Genomic DNA, 16,808 nt, shown 5'->3' with positions numbered 1-16,808 from the left:
GAGAGAGAGAGAGAGAGAGATGCGTGTAAGGACGGGTGTCTCATGCAAAGAGTTCCTTTACTCTCATTTTCGTCCTCGTACAGAAAATGATCCTCCTCCTCCTCCTCCTCCTCCCTCCTCCTCCGCCTCCTCAATACCTCCGCCTCCTCCATCGTCTACAGTTTTCCCTCCCCCTTAAGGTCACCTCTCTCTCCCTCCTCTCTCTCTCTCTCTCTCTCTCTCTCTCTCTCTCTCTCTCTCTCTCTCTCTCTCCTTTGAAGAGACTCGCTACTACTAGTTTAAACAGGCCACAACTAATTCTTTGCACTTATATCTCTTCGGCTACTGAATATTTCTCTCTCTCCTCTCTCTCTACTCTCTCTCAGTCGACTCTCTCTCTCTCTCTCTCTCTCTCTCTCTCTCTCTCTCTCAGAACCAATTAAAGTCGACTGTTTTGTTATCCCGGGACTGGGATCGATATTAAGAAACTAGTATTGCATCTCAGTTACGTGAATGACGTCATCGGTAAATAAATGGCCGCTTCTCTTAGTTCTCTATTCTCTATTATATTTGGTCTTTTTTCGTTACGTTACTTTATGTTACGTTAATTTAACCAAGTTATTTGAGGATGTTCATAATATATATATAATATATATATATATATATATATATATATATATATATACACACACACACACACACACACACCAGGCATTTGGAAATTGTCTTTAATCTGTTAATTTTTCTATTCTTTGCTGAAATGTGTATGGCAGCACAAGCTGTGTGAACTTAGTATTTGCTTGTAGGCGTATGTACATTTGTAACATACAACATGAATATTCCCTTGCTTGTACATGCAATTAACAGTAAGTGTATCTATTAAGAGTCATATATGGTAAACATATTATTTATACGCAAACTTAATGTATCAAAATAACTCGTATATATTATACTTTATGAATATCTAGTATTCATATTAATTTATTTTGTTTGATCTATATATTTATGCGTCATTTACGCAAATGTATGTAGGTAGTAATGTACTATGCATTCACAGACATTTTTGTCTACATTCTGATTCTTGGGTAAAAGGAAAAGTCCGCTGCCTCAATTGACGCTCATTAGGAGTCTTCGTCATTACACGAATTTTGTGCTTTTGTTGCTGTTACTGAAACATTTCTCTCGTCGGCGCTTTTTGTTTTGTTTTGTTTTCTTTTCTTTTCTTTTCTTGGAGGTTTCATTACTAAATTAGTATTAATCTATGTCTTATGTATGCTAATGTCAATTATTATTATTATTATTATTATTATTATTATTTTATTATTATTATTTTTTTTTTTTTTTTTTTTTTTTTTTTTTTTTTTTTTTTTGCTCTATCACAGTCCTCTAATTCGACTGGGATGGTATTTATAGTGTGGGGTTCCGGGTTGCATCCTGCCTCCTTAGGAGTCCATCACTTTCTTACTATGTGTGCCGTTTCTAGGATCACACACTTCTGCATGAGACCTGGAGCTACTTCAGCCTCTAGTTTTTCTAGATTCCTTTTCAGGGATCTTGGGATCGTGCCTAGTGCTCCTATGATTATGGGTACGATTTCACTGGCATATCCCATATCCTTCTTATTTCTATTTTCAGATCTTGATACTTATCCATCCCTCTCTTTCTCTTCAACTCTGGTGTCCCATGGTATTGCGACATCAATGAGTGATACTTTTCTTCTTGATTTTGTCAATCAACGTCACGTCTGGTCTATTTGCACGTATCACCCTATCCGTTCTGATACCATAGTCCCAGAGGATCTTTGCGTGATCGTTTTCTATCACTCCCTCAGGTTGGTGCTCGTACCACTTATTACTGCAAGGTAGCTGATGTTTCTTGCACAGGCTCCAGTGGAGGGCTTTTGCACTGAATCATGCCTCTTTTTGTACTGGTTCTGTGCAAGTGCCGGGCATTCACCTTGCTATGTGGTTTATGGTTTCATTTTTCGTATTGCACTTCCTACATAATGGGAGAGATGTTATTTCCGTCTATCGTACTTTGAACATATCTGGTTCTTAGGGCCTGATCTTGTGCCGCTGTTATCATTCCTTCAGTTTCCTTCTTTAGCTCTCCCCTCTGTAGCCATTGCCAATTGTCATCGCTGGCTAGTTCTTTAGTCTGTCTCATGTATTGTCCGTGCATTGGTTTGTTGTGCCAGTCCTCTGTTCTCTCTGTCTTTCTCCTGTCTCTGTATATTTCTGGGTCTTCGTCTACTTTTATTAGTCCTTATTCATGCACTCTTTTTAGCCACTCGTCTTCACTGGTTTTCAGATATTGCCCCAGTGCTCTGTTTTCAATGTTGACGCAGTCCTCTATACTTAGTAGTCCTCTCCCTCCTTCCTTTCGTGTTATGATAGTCTGTCCGTATTTGCTCTTGGGTGTAGTGCTTTGTGTATTGTCATTTGTTGCCTGGTTTTCTGATCTATGCTGCGGAGTTCTGCCTTCGTCCATTCCACTATTCCTGCGCTGTATCTGATTACTGGCACTGCCCATGTGTTTATGGCTTTTATCATATTTCCTCCATTGAGTTTTTTGACTTGAGTTACGCCTTGAGTCTCTGCATATATTCTTTCCTGATCGTGTCCTTCATCTCTTGGTGTTTTATATCTACTCCTTCCATTATTCCCAGGTATTTGTATCCCGTCTCATCTATGTGTTTGATGTTGCTCCCATCTGGTAGCTTTATCCCTTCAGTTCTCGTTACTTTGCCTTTTTGTATGTTGACTAAGGCGCATTTTTCTATTCCAAACTCCATTCTGATGTCCCCAGATACAATCCTTACAGTCTGGATTAGGGTATCTATTTCCTTGATGCTCTTACCATACAGCTTGATGTCGTCCATGAACATCAGATGGTTGATTTTTGTTGCCCTCTTTTCTTGAGTTGGTCCCGGCATCCATCTTCTGTAGTACTTTTGTCATGGGAATCATGGCTACTACGAAGAGTAGTGGGGACAGTGAGTCGCCCTGGAAGATCCCTCTCCTGATATTAACCTCTGCTAGTCTTATTCCAGAGCTTGTAAGTATTGTATTCCAGTTGCGCATTGTATTTTTGAGGAAGCTGATGGTATTTTCCTCTGCCCCATATATTTTCAGGCATTCTATTAGCCATGTGTGTGGTATCATGTCGAAGGCTTTCTTATAGTCTATCCATGCCATGCTTAGGTTGGTTTTCCTTCTCCTACTGTTCTTCAGTAACCATTTTGTCCTAGTCAGGAGCTGGTCTTTTGTGCCCCTACACTTCCTTCTGCGCCTTTCTGTTGGTAGGGATGTGTTTTGTCTCCTCTAGGTAGTTTATAGCCCTTTCACTGATGATCACTGTTAGTAAATTCCACATTATTGGGTAGGCAGGTGATAGGCCTGTAATTACTGCTATATTTTCCCTTACTCTTGTCTTTTTTTTTTGTACTAAGGATGTTCTTCCTGTGGTCATCCATTTGGGTGCTTGGTGATTTGAGATACAATGCTGGAGTTGTTCTGCTATTCGTGGGTGTAGGGCCTTGAAGTTTTTGAGCCAGTATCCATGGACTTCATCGGGACCTGGGGTTTTCCAGTTTGGCATTTTCTTTAGTTGGTGTCTGACTGTGTCTGTCGTGATCTCTGTGAATCTTTGTTTTATTCTCCCTGTTTCTTCTTCCTTGACTTCCTGGAGCCATGTTGCATGTTTGTTGTGTGATACCGGATTGCTCCATATGTTTTCCCAGAGTCTCTTACTTGGTTCGCTTCAGGAATTTCTGGGTGGTTGTCTTCCCCTCTTAGTTGGCTGTATAGTCTTTTCTGGTTGGTTCCGAATAGTTTGTTCTGTTGGTATCCCTTATTCCTGTTCATGTACCGTTGGATCTTGTGTGCTTTGGCCTTAAGCCTCTGTTTTACATCTTCTATTGTGTTGTTTAGTCCCCTCTCTTGTACTTTGTATTTCTCGTTGAGTTCCTCCTTTGTTTTCTTGCTTCTTAGCCTTTTTTCTGCCATCTCTTTCAGTTTACTCAAGTCAGATCTCATCACCATGATTTGCTTTTCCAGGCGCCTTTTCCAACGGAGCTTGCTGTTTTGGTTTTCTGTTGGGTTTTTGGTTGTGACGGTGGTGTTGGTGTTCGATCCCCATCAGTTCTGCTACTAATCTTGCTCCTGCATATGTCAAGTTATTTGTTTCTGTGATACTGGTGGTGTGTATTAGGCCCATTATTTCATTGACCTCACTTGTTTTCTCCCTTAATTTCTTGGTGTGTAGGCTTTCATGGTGGGGATCTTTGTTCTCTCTGTATCTGGCTCCATCCATTGTCTAATCTTTTCTACCCATTCCGTCCTCTGTTACTTCGTCGGTGTTTCTTCGTGTGTCGTTGTTTGATACTTCATCCTCCCTGTCGTCTTCTGTGGCATCGTCTCTCAGTTCGTCTTCGTGTAATTCGTTGTCGTGTGACATTTCCCTTTCCAGTTCTTCTCTTTCTGTTGGGGAGAGCCAGTTCTTTTTCTTTATGTTCCTTACTTGATCTGCCAGCCTCTGCTCTGTTTGGGGGGTGTTATCCTCTCATTCCAGATGTTGATCAATCTTCTTCTATATCCTCTCTCCGTCGGGTTGCTTCTGATGTAGCATCTCCATATTTCCTTTTTCCTTATTTTTCTTCTCTTGTCCATTTCTTCCTTTTGCCTCTGTAGCTCAATCTCAGGCTGTTGATTACTTTCGTTGTGGTGATCAGTTGCTGGATGACGACCTCCAAGTACCTGACCGTCTTCCCCTTCAATTGGGTTGAATACCTGGTTGCCGGACGACAAAGCTCCTCTGTTGCCAGAGTTCCATTTACGTCGTTGTCGTTTATTCCTTCATTTCTTTCCATCATTGCTGAGTTTTTGCTATTTAACCCATAGCTGGACCCTACCACCCCATCATGGGATAGGTACTCATTTACAGCTGAGTAGACTGAGGAAATTATGGTAAAGATCCTTTCCCAAGGAATCAACGCCGAGGAGAGCGGTCACCCATCCAACGACTGACCAGCCCCAATGTTGCTTAACTTGACTTAAGTCTATTGAAGACCTAACCAACTCCTCCACGGCGCCACATTATTATTATTATTATTATTATTATTATTTATTATTATTATTATTATTATTATTTTATTATTATTATTATTATTATTATTATTTCACGATCAAGTGGTTGTCATGGTGAATGCTGTCATTTCTAATTCATCCATTCATTTACTAACTCATTGATCCATCCAATCGGTGCACAAGAGAATGTTAAGTGGAAAGGCACTTTGCATTCTCCAAGATTCTTATTAATGCATCTGAACCGGACGCTTGCGAATTCTCAATATAATTTCACCTTCAGATATCCATTCTACTCCCCACCTCCCCAGGCTGGCTGGTTGGCTGGTGTCATTAGGGGTCAAGTGGAGGAGTTGGGGGGCGGGGGGGCGGCGGCAAACGATTGACCTCTCGCCAGAGATAAGACTGTTGTAAAAAGGACTTGAAAGGGTGATTCGATTCAGAGGGAAAGGTTGCATTTCAAGGAAACCTTTCATACTTTTTTTTTTATTGCTTGGACGTGAATGAGTTTGTTTCAATTCACTTATTCTCAAGTCAGGATGTCATAAGTTATCCAGGGTGGTATGCATTTACTTATGGATAAATTAGTTTATTCTTAAATGTATTTATTTGTTCATTAGTGTATTTTTATTTGAGTAATTTTTATATAGATATATTTATTGATGCATTTATATAATAATGCACTTGTTTAGTAATGTATATGTTTATTAATATATATATTAGTGTATTTATTTATATACATATACATTTATTTATTTACTCGCATATCTGGAGCAGATTATTCGAAATAGATGTTCAGGAATGGTTTGAATACATTAATTTCCAGGACTGTTACCTCTTGACCTCTCTCTCTCTCTCTCTCCTCTCTCTCTCTCTCTCTCTCTCTCTCTCTCTCTCTCTCTCTGAATATAGATCCAGTTGTTCTCAGGTTCGAAGGCCACCCCACCAGGGTCCCGCAAGTTCAGCTCTGAAAAGTTCATAAAACGGGTCTTTTAAAATTCTTTCGAGATAATTATGTTTCTTATTCCTTGTGCATATATTTATTTAAGTAGTATTAGACTCTGCGTAATTTTAAAAAGGAAAATATGAATTTTGTAAGGGTGTTTTGAAATGGTGGAAGAATGTATATTTCTATTATTTCTGTCTTCAGTTGATGTTAGCAACATGTTCCTTGTGCCTCTAGTCAATTGATGATTGATGTTGAGTAACATTGGTTCTGGTCAGTAGTTGGCTGGGTACCACCGAGAAAAGTCCCAAGCATGGAGGTTATACATATAAATTTATATAAATTTTCATTTATTTAGGAAAATGAAATTTTGCATTTCACAGGGACATCTAGGCAGTTGTCTTAAGGCGTTGCCAAGATTGAAATAATAATAGGAACAGTTATTACAAAAAAGTGAAAACAAGTTATTTTTAATGTTTTTGTAAGGATGTTATGATGTAATATCGTGAAACACTTGTTTGAATATATAGGGGGATGGCTCTCTCTCTCTCTCTCTCTCTCTCTCTCTCTCTCTCTCTCAAAACGAAAGAAATGAGTGGTTTTGCATTATTTACAAGAACACCTATCGTTTGAAATTATAGGAAGATGGTCAACTATCCGCATTCTCTCTCTCTCTCTCTCTCTCTCAGAAAGAACGGGTCGACTCAGGTCGTCATGCATCGTAAGAAGAGCCAATGGAACACAAACTCATGAACAGATACCAACCCCCGTTAAAATGTACGAGTTGAATCATTGGCCTTCACTTCAATTTATTCATAAATCATTGACGAATAAACTTGAGCCTTTAAGACAAATGGAAGAAAAAAGGATTTCTGCAAAGTATCTGTTCATTTTCGCAACGGAGTGAATCTGGCACGGGGAATAATAGTGACATTTCTGCTCCTTTATCAAGGGTATTGAAGCATGACGACCCTTCTTCCTCCTGACGCAGAAGTGCCTGGTAGTTGTTGGAAGGGAAGGGGGTAGGAGAAGGGGAATGGGAGGGAGGGATAACAGGGATTGGAGTAAGCGGAGGGAATGTGGGAAGGGGAAGAGAAGGGGCCACGTTATTGAAGGCGATGGAAGATAATGCAGATTTCCTATTATCCTCTCTCTCTCTCTCTCTCTCTCTCTCTCTCTCTCTCTCTCAGATTTCGGATGATATTCTTATTCGTGCCTTTTTGACTATTTTAACATTATTTGGTTACTTGATTTTATTTTTTATTGAACTCAAATGGTTTTTCAGACCGAGAGCACACTGTGAAGCATGCACTGATAATCGGTGCGCTCGTGACGTCATTGTATCTCAAATTATTCAGATGGGGCAACAGATCACCTTGCAAACTGACTTAGCTTATAAACACGAGACGGAACACGTGTCCCGTCTTCGTAGACAAGCAAACAAACAAGTAAAACAAACTCAGCGATTATTATTCATCGTACGAAAACACAGACACAACTCGCGCACTGTTTCTTTTAGAATCACAGCCCCTGTTTATTTATATTGGCGTCTGGGCATCGAGAACAGCGGATAGTCGATACTTCCGCGTAAGAAGCGTCGAAGGAAAAATGTATTTTCGTTCTGTTTCGGTTTGGTACGAGTCGGGCCGACCGAAAAACCCGACCCGACCCGACCGATCGTCTTGCTTTGAATGAACTCACAGCTCGGGAGGAAGGAAGCCAATTGAAGACGGATTGAATCTCTTTTAAAAGCATTTCTATTTTTTTATGAAGGTCAAATCGGTGTCTCCAAATCGTTATAAAATTCCTTAATAGCTGAAATATTTTTGTTGCATTTTTCGTGCACCTTTTTAATCTCATACATTGGAACGTTAAATAGATGTCAATTATATCCAACATCAAATAGATATCAATTATATTTATCTATTGAGGAAGTCAGTCTTCATTTTTTTTAACACTGGCATCTCTGCGAAATGTCAAATGAGCGTCCAGTTTTTCTCGCACTTTTCTAACACGTACCAAATTATCTACCAATTTTCTTTGGTTACATAACCTAATGCACAGATCGTGATGATATCGGTCCCTGAAAAGTTCCTTTGAAAATATTTTTTTTTTAAATTGTATTTTTTGAGGTATCTGGGTTGAGTTTCTTGCAATCCTTCAGGCTCTTTCGTTTGTCATTCGTGTTGATTGCTGCTAATGTTACCGCAGCCAAACGGTAAAGAGAAATACCAGTTTGTAAGATTGCTGTCGTAATAGCATAATAACCCTTATCATTTTGGCTCCCGCTTGAATCGACTGGCGCTTAATAGGGTTAAGCCCGCATTGTAGAACTCGGTTGTTTTATTTTTTTCTATTTTCTCTAACGTCGATCGAAGGTAGTACGTTGACTTTTGGCGTTTATTGATTACTTGGCAGAATAGAAAAAATAAGTTGTACAAGACTTTCTTGTTTAAATAATTTTTGTTTTAATTCTGTGGTTAATATGATGTTTAAAAAAGATTTCTATGCCGGTGTCATGCTTGAAAAATTAAGGGCCAAAAACATAGAGCCCTCCTTAATCAGTTGAATGATAGGCGTGATTATTCCCATGCCACGTCCAACTTCTGCCCTGCAGTTCTGTTGCAGGATCGTGTAAAAATTCCTTCAGTGTATAAATATTACCTTCAAGACCCAACCCCCCCCCCCTACCTTTAAAATGTCATATTATTGTCTGCACTTGGCGTCAAGATTGCATTCCCCGTCGTGCTCTATAACCGCTCTCCATGTGGATGCTTTCAACGTCTGTCATAGTTTTCGTGGGGTGATGCATTTTATACAATTCTCAGCTTCTTTTTCCCCAGAATCTTGGAAGAGAAACAGATAAAGAATTCCATCTTTCGAACTTGGGCACCATGTCCAAATGAATTTCGAACTTGGACATCATGTCTACATGAATTTCGAACTTGGGCACCATGTCTACATGAATTTCGAACTTGGGCACCATGTCTACATGAATTTCGAACTTGGGCACCATGTCTACATGAATTTCGAACTGGGCACCCATGTCTACATGAATTTCGAACTTGGGCACCATGTGTACATGAATTCGAACTTTGGCACCATGTCTACCATGAATTTCGAACTTGGGGCACCAAATCTACATGATTTCGAACTTGGGCACCATGTCTACATGAATTTCGAACTTGGGCACCAAGTCTACATGAATTTCGAACTTGGGCACCATGTCTACATGAATTTCGAACTTGGGCACCATGTCTACATGAATTTCGAACTTTGGCACCAAGTCTACATGAATTTCGAACTTGGGCACCAAGTCTACATGAATTTCGAACATTGGGCACCATGTCGAACATTGTCGAACTTGGGCACCATGTCCTACATGAATTTCGAACTTGGGCAACCAAGTTCAAATGAATTTCGAACTTGGCACCATGTCATACATGAATTTCGAACTTGGGCAACCATGGGTCACCAATGAATTTCCGAAACTTGGGCACCAAGTCTACATAATTTCGAACTTGGGCACCATGTCTACATGAATTTCGAACTTGGCACCATGTCTACAAATGAATTTCGAACTTGGGGCGGTCTACATGTCTACATGAATTTCGAACTTGGGCACCATGTCTACATGAATTTCGAACTTGGGCACCATGTCTACATGAATTTCGAACTTGGGCACCATGTCTACATGAATTTCGAACTTGGGCACCATGTCTACATGAATTTCGAACTTGGCAACAATGTCTACATGAATTTCGAACGTTGCACCATGTCTACATGAATTTCGAACTTGGGCACCATGTCTACATGAATTTCGAACTTGGGCACCATGTCTACATGAATTTCGAACTTGGGCACCAAGTCTACATGAATTTCGAACTTGGGCACCATGTCTACATGAATTTCGAACTTGGGCACCATGTCTACATGAATTTCGAACTTGTGCACCATTCTACATGAATTTCGAACTTTGGCACCATGTTACATGAATTTCGAACTTTGGGCACCATGTCTACATGAATTCGAAACTTGGGCACCAGTCCAAAGATTTCGAACTTGGTGCACCATGCTACATGAATTTCGAACTTGGGCACCAATTGGTCTACATGAATATTTCCGATACTGGGCCACCAAGTCTACCATGAATTTCGAACTTGGGGCACCAATTGTCGACATGAATTTTCGAATTAGGGCACCATGTCTACAGAATTGAACTTGTGCACCATTGTCTAATGGAATTCGAAACTTGGGCAACCAAATCGTCTACATGAATTTCGAAACTTGGGCAACCATTGGGTCCCTACCATGGAATTTCGAAACTTGGGCACCAAGTCTACTGAATTTCGAAACTTTGGGCAACCAATGGGTCTACATGAATTTCGGAACTGATTGGGCACCATGTATACTGAATTTCGAACTTGGGCACCATGTCTACAATGAATTTCGAAACTTTGGGACCAAGGTTCCTACATGAATTTCGAACTTGGGCCCCAAGTACATGAATTTCGGAAACTTGGGCACCAATGTCATCATGGAATTTCGAACTTGGGACCAATGTTACATGAATTTCGAAATTTTGGGCCACCATGTCCTAAAGAATTTTCGACCTTGGGGTACCATGTTACATGAATTTTCCGAACTTGGGCACCAAGTCAAAGAAATTTCGAATTGGGCCATCAGTTTCTTACCTGTTTCGGAATTTTCTTTGGGCACCAATTTCATGAAATTTCGAAACTTGGGCACAAATTGTTTACATGAATTTCGGAAACTTTGGGCACCAAATTTGAATTTCGATTTTCCCATGTCTACCTGAATTTCGAACTTGGGCACCAATGTCTACCATGAATTTCGAAACTGGGCACCAGTCTACAGAATTTTCGAACTTGGGCACCTGTCTACATGAATTTCGAAACTGGGCACCAATGTCAATGATTTTTCCGACTTTGGGCACCAAAGTCTACATGATTTCGAACTTGGGCACAAGTTCAACATGAATTTTTCGAAACTTGGCACCATGTCTACATGAATTTCGAACTTGTGCACCAAATGTCTACAGATTTCGAAACTTTGGGCACCAAGTCTACATGAATTTCGGAATGCACCAAAAGTCTTACATGAAATTTCGAAATTGGGCAACCAGGTCTACCGGAATTTTCGAAATGGGCACCATCTACAGAATTTCGAACGCACCATGTCTACATGAAATTTCGAAAATGGCACCAGGTCACATTTTGAATTTCGAAACTTGGGCCAAACAATGTCTAACATGAATTTCGAAACTCGGGACAATGTCCCTACAAGAATTTTCGAACTTGGGCTTGTTTCTACATGGAATTTCGAACTTGGGCACCATATCTACATGAATTTGACTAATAGCTTTCGTAGGAACCGGTATATTCCTTTCTTATACCTTGCATATTTAAGCAGAAGCTAATATGTGCCAATGTGTATCATTACCTGCATGTTAATACCGCCATTTTAGAGTTATATAACTTCATGGATATTTTCAATACTTTGTAAATATGTCTAAAAAGATTCATTCAACCCAGAGTTAAATACCTCCGTTATCACAAGCATTCTCGTAAGTTTCCTCTTTATTTTAGATTTAGATTTTGATGGGCTTCATACACCTCTTAACTTGATGAAAATTTGAGCACATATGACGACAAGGAACACTTAATTTGTAAGGATAATGTAATACCTAAGAAAATAAGGTTTTGTAAGGTATTTGTGATAAACTTCTGCATATAGGACTTAAGCCTTTTTGAACTTACTAACTGAGGAGAGAGAGAGAGAGACGGGATGACGAGAAGCGAGAGGAGAGGAGAGAGAGAGAGAGAGCGAGAGAGAGAGAGAGAGAGAGAGAGAGAGAGAGAGAGAGAGAGAGAGAGAGAGAGAGTATATTATAACTTTTCATAGTGATTGTAATATTAAGCGTATGGGTTATGTTCGAAAACTCATTTCCAACGCTAAACATTAAAGTGCCGTGTTCGGAATTTATCGCAAAAGATATCACCGTTGCGTTACACGATGCTGCAGTTCCTCGCCCTTACCAGACAGTGGTAAGTGTCAGTACTGATATATATATATATATATATATATATATATATATATATATATATATATATATATATATGATATATATTAATATATATAATAGATATACTTTTATATATTATATATATAATATATATATATATATTATATTTATTATATATATGAATATATATAAACCGCGAATGCTGTCTGACCTTGCCGCCCCTTACTTGTCATGGTATAGATAACGTCTATACCATGACAAGTAAGGTGCCTCTCTCTCTCTCTCTCTCTCTCTCTCTCTCTCTCTCTCTCTCTCTCACAGCAGTAATTGACTAGATTAAGTTGTTTTCATGTGTTTGGATTTATTTTTTATTTTATGAGCGCAAGTAGCCGGTATGACCTCCGTCCTAGATTACATTTTAAAGGACGGGTGTTTTTATACTCGTAATTTTTAGTCACCTCGGTCTAGTGGTCTATAAATTGAGCCAAACTTGGTCGCTTTTACTCGGTGCTTTCCAGAATCGGGAAGTACCTTGAAGTTAATTGAAGTCTTCATATCGCATGATTTGTATTGTTGCCCTCTCTCTCTCTCTCTCTCTCTCTCTCTCTCTCTCTCTCTCTCTCTCTCTCTCTCGTTTCAATGCCACTTCATGTGGTACGTTTAGCTTGGTCTTGTGCGTAAATTTACAAGATGTTTGGATTTATCTCTTGTCGTGGCGTTAGTAAAGGTTTAGAAATAAAAGACTGACCATTTAGCATTACTATCGTAGCTTTTTAGTCTCTCTCTCTCTCTCTCTCTCTCTCTCTCTCTCTCTCTCTCTCTCTCTCTCTCACAGCTACTCGCCTGATAACCATGAACAGGGAGTTGAACGATAGTACTAGTGTGTATATGGGATCAGCCCGCATTGGTAATTGGGATTAGTTTGCATCAAAGTATAGAGTGTGAAGAATATATCGGAATGTCTCCGTGAAGAACGTATATGAGAGAGAGAGAGAGAGAGAGAGAGAGAGAGAGAGAGAGAGAGAGAGAGAGAGAGAGAGAGATATTTCGCGTGGAATTAACCCAGTAAATCAGTGTTACGAGTCTATTAAGTGAGTCTATATGAGTCTATTATCACGAGTCGATTTGTGATCTTAGCGGATCTGTTAATGTCAGGTCGATTAAATTTCTCTCTCTCTCTCTCTCTCTCTCTCTCTCTCTCTCTCTCTCTCTCTCTCTCTCTGTAACAATCTTTCCAGTTCAGATAACCGTTATAAAGAAACAACAAATTGTTATGTTGATTTTTTACCCCAGTGCATAAGTGATAAGTTAAATTACGTCACCACCGCTACTTATCAGCTGAACTGTAGCTGCTGCATGCCATGCCACCATATTCTCTCTCTCTCTCTCTCTCTCTCTCTCTCTCTCTCTCTCTCTCTCTCTCTCTCTCTCTCTCTCTCTCTCGTCATCCCTTTTGGTACTATGCAATTTAGCCTCGTTGGTTACTTAATGAAGGTCGTACGGAAAGAAAAGGGTATTTTGTTTCTCGTCTGTTGTATCTTCCTTCACAAGTCGTCCTGTTTTTCTGTTAGTCGTGTATGTATGTATGTATGTATGTATGTATGTATTTATTTATTTCTGGACTACTACCAGTAAGTAGATTTGATGATAGACATAGTGTGATTGATAATGAACTTCTTTGGTAAATATAATTGCTGGTTTATGCCTATTTTTGTAGGTATATGATGAAAATATATTGAATTGTATGAAATTGAAGATATGAAGTCCAGTTTATCATTCGATGTCCTATAAAGTTTAAATTCGCCCTATGTTAATTCCCAAACGAAAAGGCCTTAGGATCAGGAATTCTCCCCCAGGCAGTTCCTAGGAAAACCACCTTCACTTTCACCCTCCTCGTCTGATGTATTATCCTTGGAATAGCAGTTATTATGTATGGAGATGTGAATCGCCGTAGCTTGGGCTACCCGAAAGAAGTACTACAAAATAAGTAAAACTGTTTCCGTTCGTACTACTTGACAGTCGTGCGTATGTACGAATGTGCTTGAATTATAAACACGAATGCGCAGATATTTGCGTGTGTTTTGTCTTAACGAAGCAGCCATTTATTATTCAGTAATAGTCACACGTGGCCATGCAGGTAGCGAATACAAACGGGTCGTAGACTTCTAAACACACCTACGCTCTCGGATCTTGTGTTCACTGGATTTTCAATCGATGGTTTTTGTCATTTGCAAGAATGTTATTCTTCTGTTGTTCTGCTGTTTATAAGATAATTAGGAAATAATGTAAACGTTGGCAGAACATTTATTTTATCAGGGTAGGATGGAAAATTTCGTTCTTTGGTAGCCGATTTGTAGTAGTAATAGAAAGCTGTATATAAGTACACGCACATTGTTTTTTAATATGGTTACTGCAAGCCATTGTTTTTTTTAATATAGTTATTGTTTTTTAGTATGGTTACAGCAAGCCATTGTTTTTTATTATGGTTACAGCAACTATAATATTGACTGAATGTAACAATTTATGAAATTAAAATATCCTATAAATTTGGACGATTAATAGTTCACGTAGTTTACTATTTTGTGATCGTCTGCCCCCTTCTTTTGAAAAAGCATTCGTTTTGTAATTTTATAAATGTTTAAGAAACCAGTTCCCTCCGCGATCTATCTGAAGAAACCACCGTTTTTCGGGAATCACTGGTATGGTTTCTTCTGGGAATAGGAGTTTGTTCTCGACCATATCCAGAGCCTAACGTGTCGATTTACGTGAACTGGCGACCAACAGTTATAGTTATTGAAATTAGAAAAGATCTTTATGGCAAATCTGAATGAAGAAAAAAAAAAGTTGAACAATTGAACTGAAGGCTTGCATGGTAATACTTTTGCATGAGGTCTTATTAGATAACGCTTCCCAACTTAATCTTGAGCTTTATACCTGTTGTTGAAGATTAGCATCAGACTCACGTGGGTGGCTGATCCCCTTCCTAGTAACTTGAGATAAGCCTTGGCTATAGTTGCTGTTAAGTCTATTTCATTCCCCTCTGTCATATCCAAGTACAAGCTAGATATGAAAATTGATTGTATAAAGACACATTTTTGCAACAAATTTATTGTAAGAGTTCCACAAGTGGTATCCAAGTTATGAACTTGTGCATCTTAGTATATTGATATTGATGAAGAGATTCCTTAAAAAGTTTCACCGAGCTACAATTACAAATTTTACAATGTACTGCATTGTTTGTACTTTAAAGTTCAATGGTATCTAAAACCATTTCCCATACATGGTCAGTAAATTTGTGTAAAAATTTCCATATGAAATTGTGCTCCAGGATTTGACACTGAACCAGAGGTAGTCAGTTACTTGTACTTGAACTTAAACCTTGGAATTATTTCCATTTTCTACATAATATTCAGAGGTTTTCTTTGTCTTAAACTGTTAGTGTACAGACTAAAAATACGTACTGTATTAAAGAAGCATTTAAGGCTTCTAAAGATGTAGGTCATCTGCTGAAGGTTGCTGCCGGAAAGAAAATGCTTAAATATCATAAGAGTAAAAACTTACCTCATGATACGTACTCATCATAAATCTTATTGATGAGCTGAGTATTAATGGATATAGAATTAAGTATATTACATAAGTCAGAATTAAACTTTATTTTTAGTTTTATGTCTTGTGTAATAATACTGCATGTAACTGAATATGCTTGGACGATAGGTTTTGCTGTAGACCCAGACGAAGTCAAACTGTGACAATGATTTATTAAGATTCAATACTTTATTGAGGACAACATGACATGAACAGGTGCCACTGACTGGTGTTACAGTGCAGTGGCATATTGATGAAAATAGCTTTTTATAAATGTACATGTGATGTTCATCATAATTCATGAAAAGCGGTGGCATGTGGGAACCCAAACTGTGTTGAATGTTATTCCAAGGTGAATTTTAAAAGCGTACAATTGGCAATATTTCAGTAAAACTTTATTAGGATAATGAAGGAAAAAGCATAAAAATTTGCTTGCACTATCATCTTTATTGTATGCTGTTTATGTTCCCAAGCAGGGGCTCTTCATCCTACTTTTATTTACAGTTATAACACTTACAATTTTGCTTTAACTACAAATGTTTTTGTTTATAGCTCTCAATATTTCTACAAGTGGATATTTGGAGGAAGTTTATTAGTCTGGTAACAAACATTCTGTAGAGTAGCATATATACAGTAAACAGGTAATTGCATTTTATACAAAGTGGTGGTGATGATATTTTCTTAATGATTTATGGTACTACCATATCTGGTTAAGTACTTCCCTGGGAGATGTGAGTCTGGATCTAATTTGTCTTCCTGTATAGTGATATATGTACTTTGAACCCAAAACTGAATTCCCAGGAACTTGATCACCAGCTTTTCAAAAAAAGAAAAGAAAAGAAGCACAAATGGGTTCAGTTTATGCTAAAATAATTGTAAATGTAAGATTTTCTCATCAGTTTCTTTTACCAATTATGGATATATAAAGGAACAAAGTGGATGTTAAAAAACATTGCATTCATGTTTGCGTTTATTTTAATTTTATCCCCAGAAAACTCCAGAATTTGAAATATTCAGTGTACGGTACTGGAAAAATATACCTATGGTTGAAAATGTCAAAAACTTGATTATGGAGTTTCAGACAATTCTTGTAACCTTTTTTCTTCCTTTATGAATATTTGCACAGCAAAATCATTGGTTTTTACCATAACCAAAATAGAATGGTATT

At 38.5% G+C, this 16,808-nt stretch overlaps 1 protein-coding gene across 2 annotated transcripts in view; it reads left to right on the top strand.

The window, feature by feature from the left end:
* The window catches only part of LOC135208713 (SH3 domain-binding protein 1-like), a 77,424-nt gene that overhangs the window by 29,624 nt on the left and 30,992 nt on the right, over positions 1-16,808 (top strand). The gene's annotated exons all lie outside the window — the stretch shown is intronic.

Source organism: Macrobrachium nipponense, chromosome 35 (genome assembly GCF_015104395.2).
Source record: "Macrobrachium nipponense isolate FS-2020 chromosome 35, ASM1510439v2, whole genome shotgun sequence".
In the NCBI taxonomy this organism is placed as follows: domain Eukaryota; kingdom Metazoa; phylum Arthropoda; class Malacostraca; order Decapoda; family Palaemonidae; genus Macrobrachium; species Macrobrachium nipponense.
This window is presented reverse-complemented; position numbering and strand designations above follow the sequence as displayed.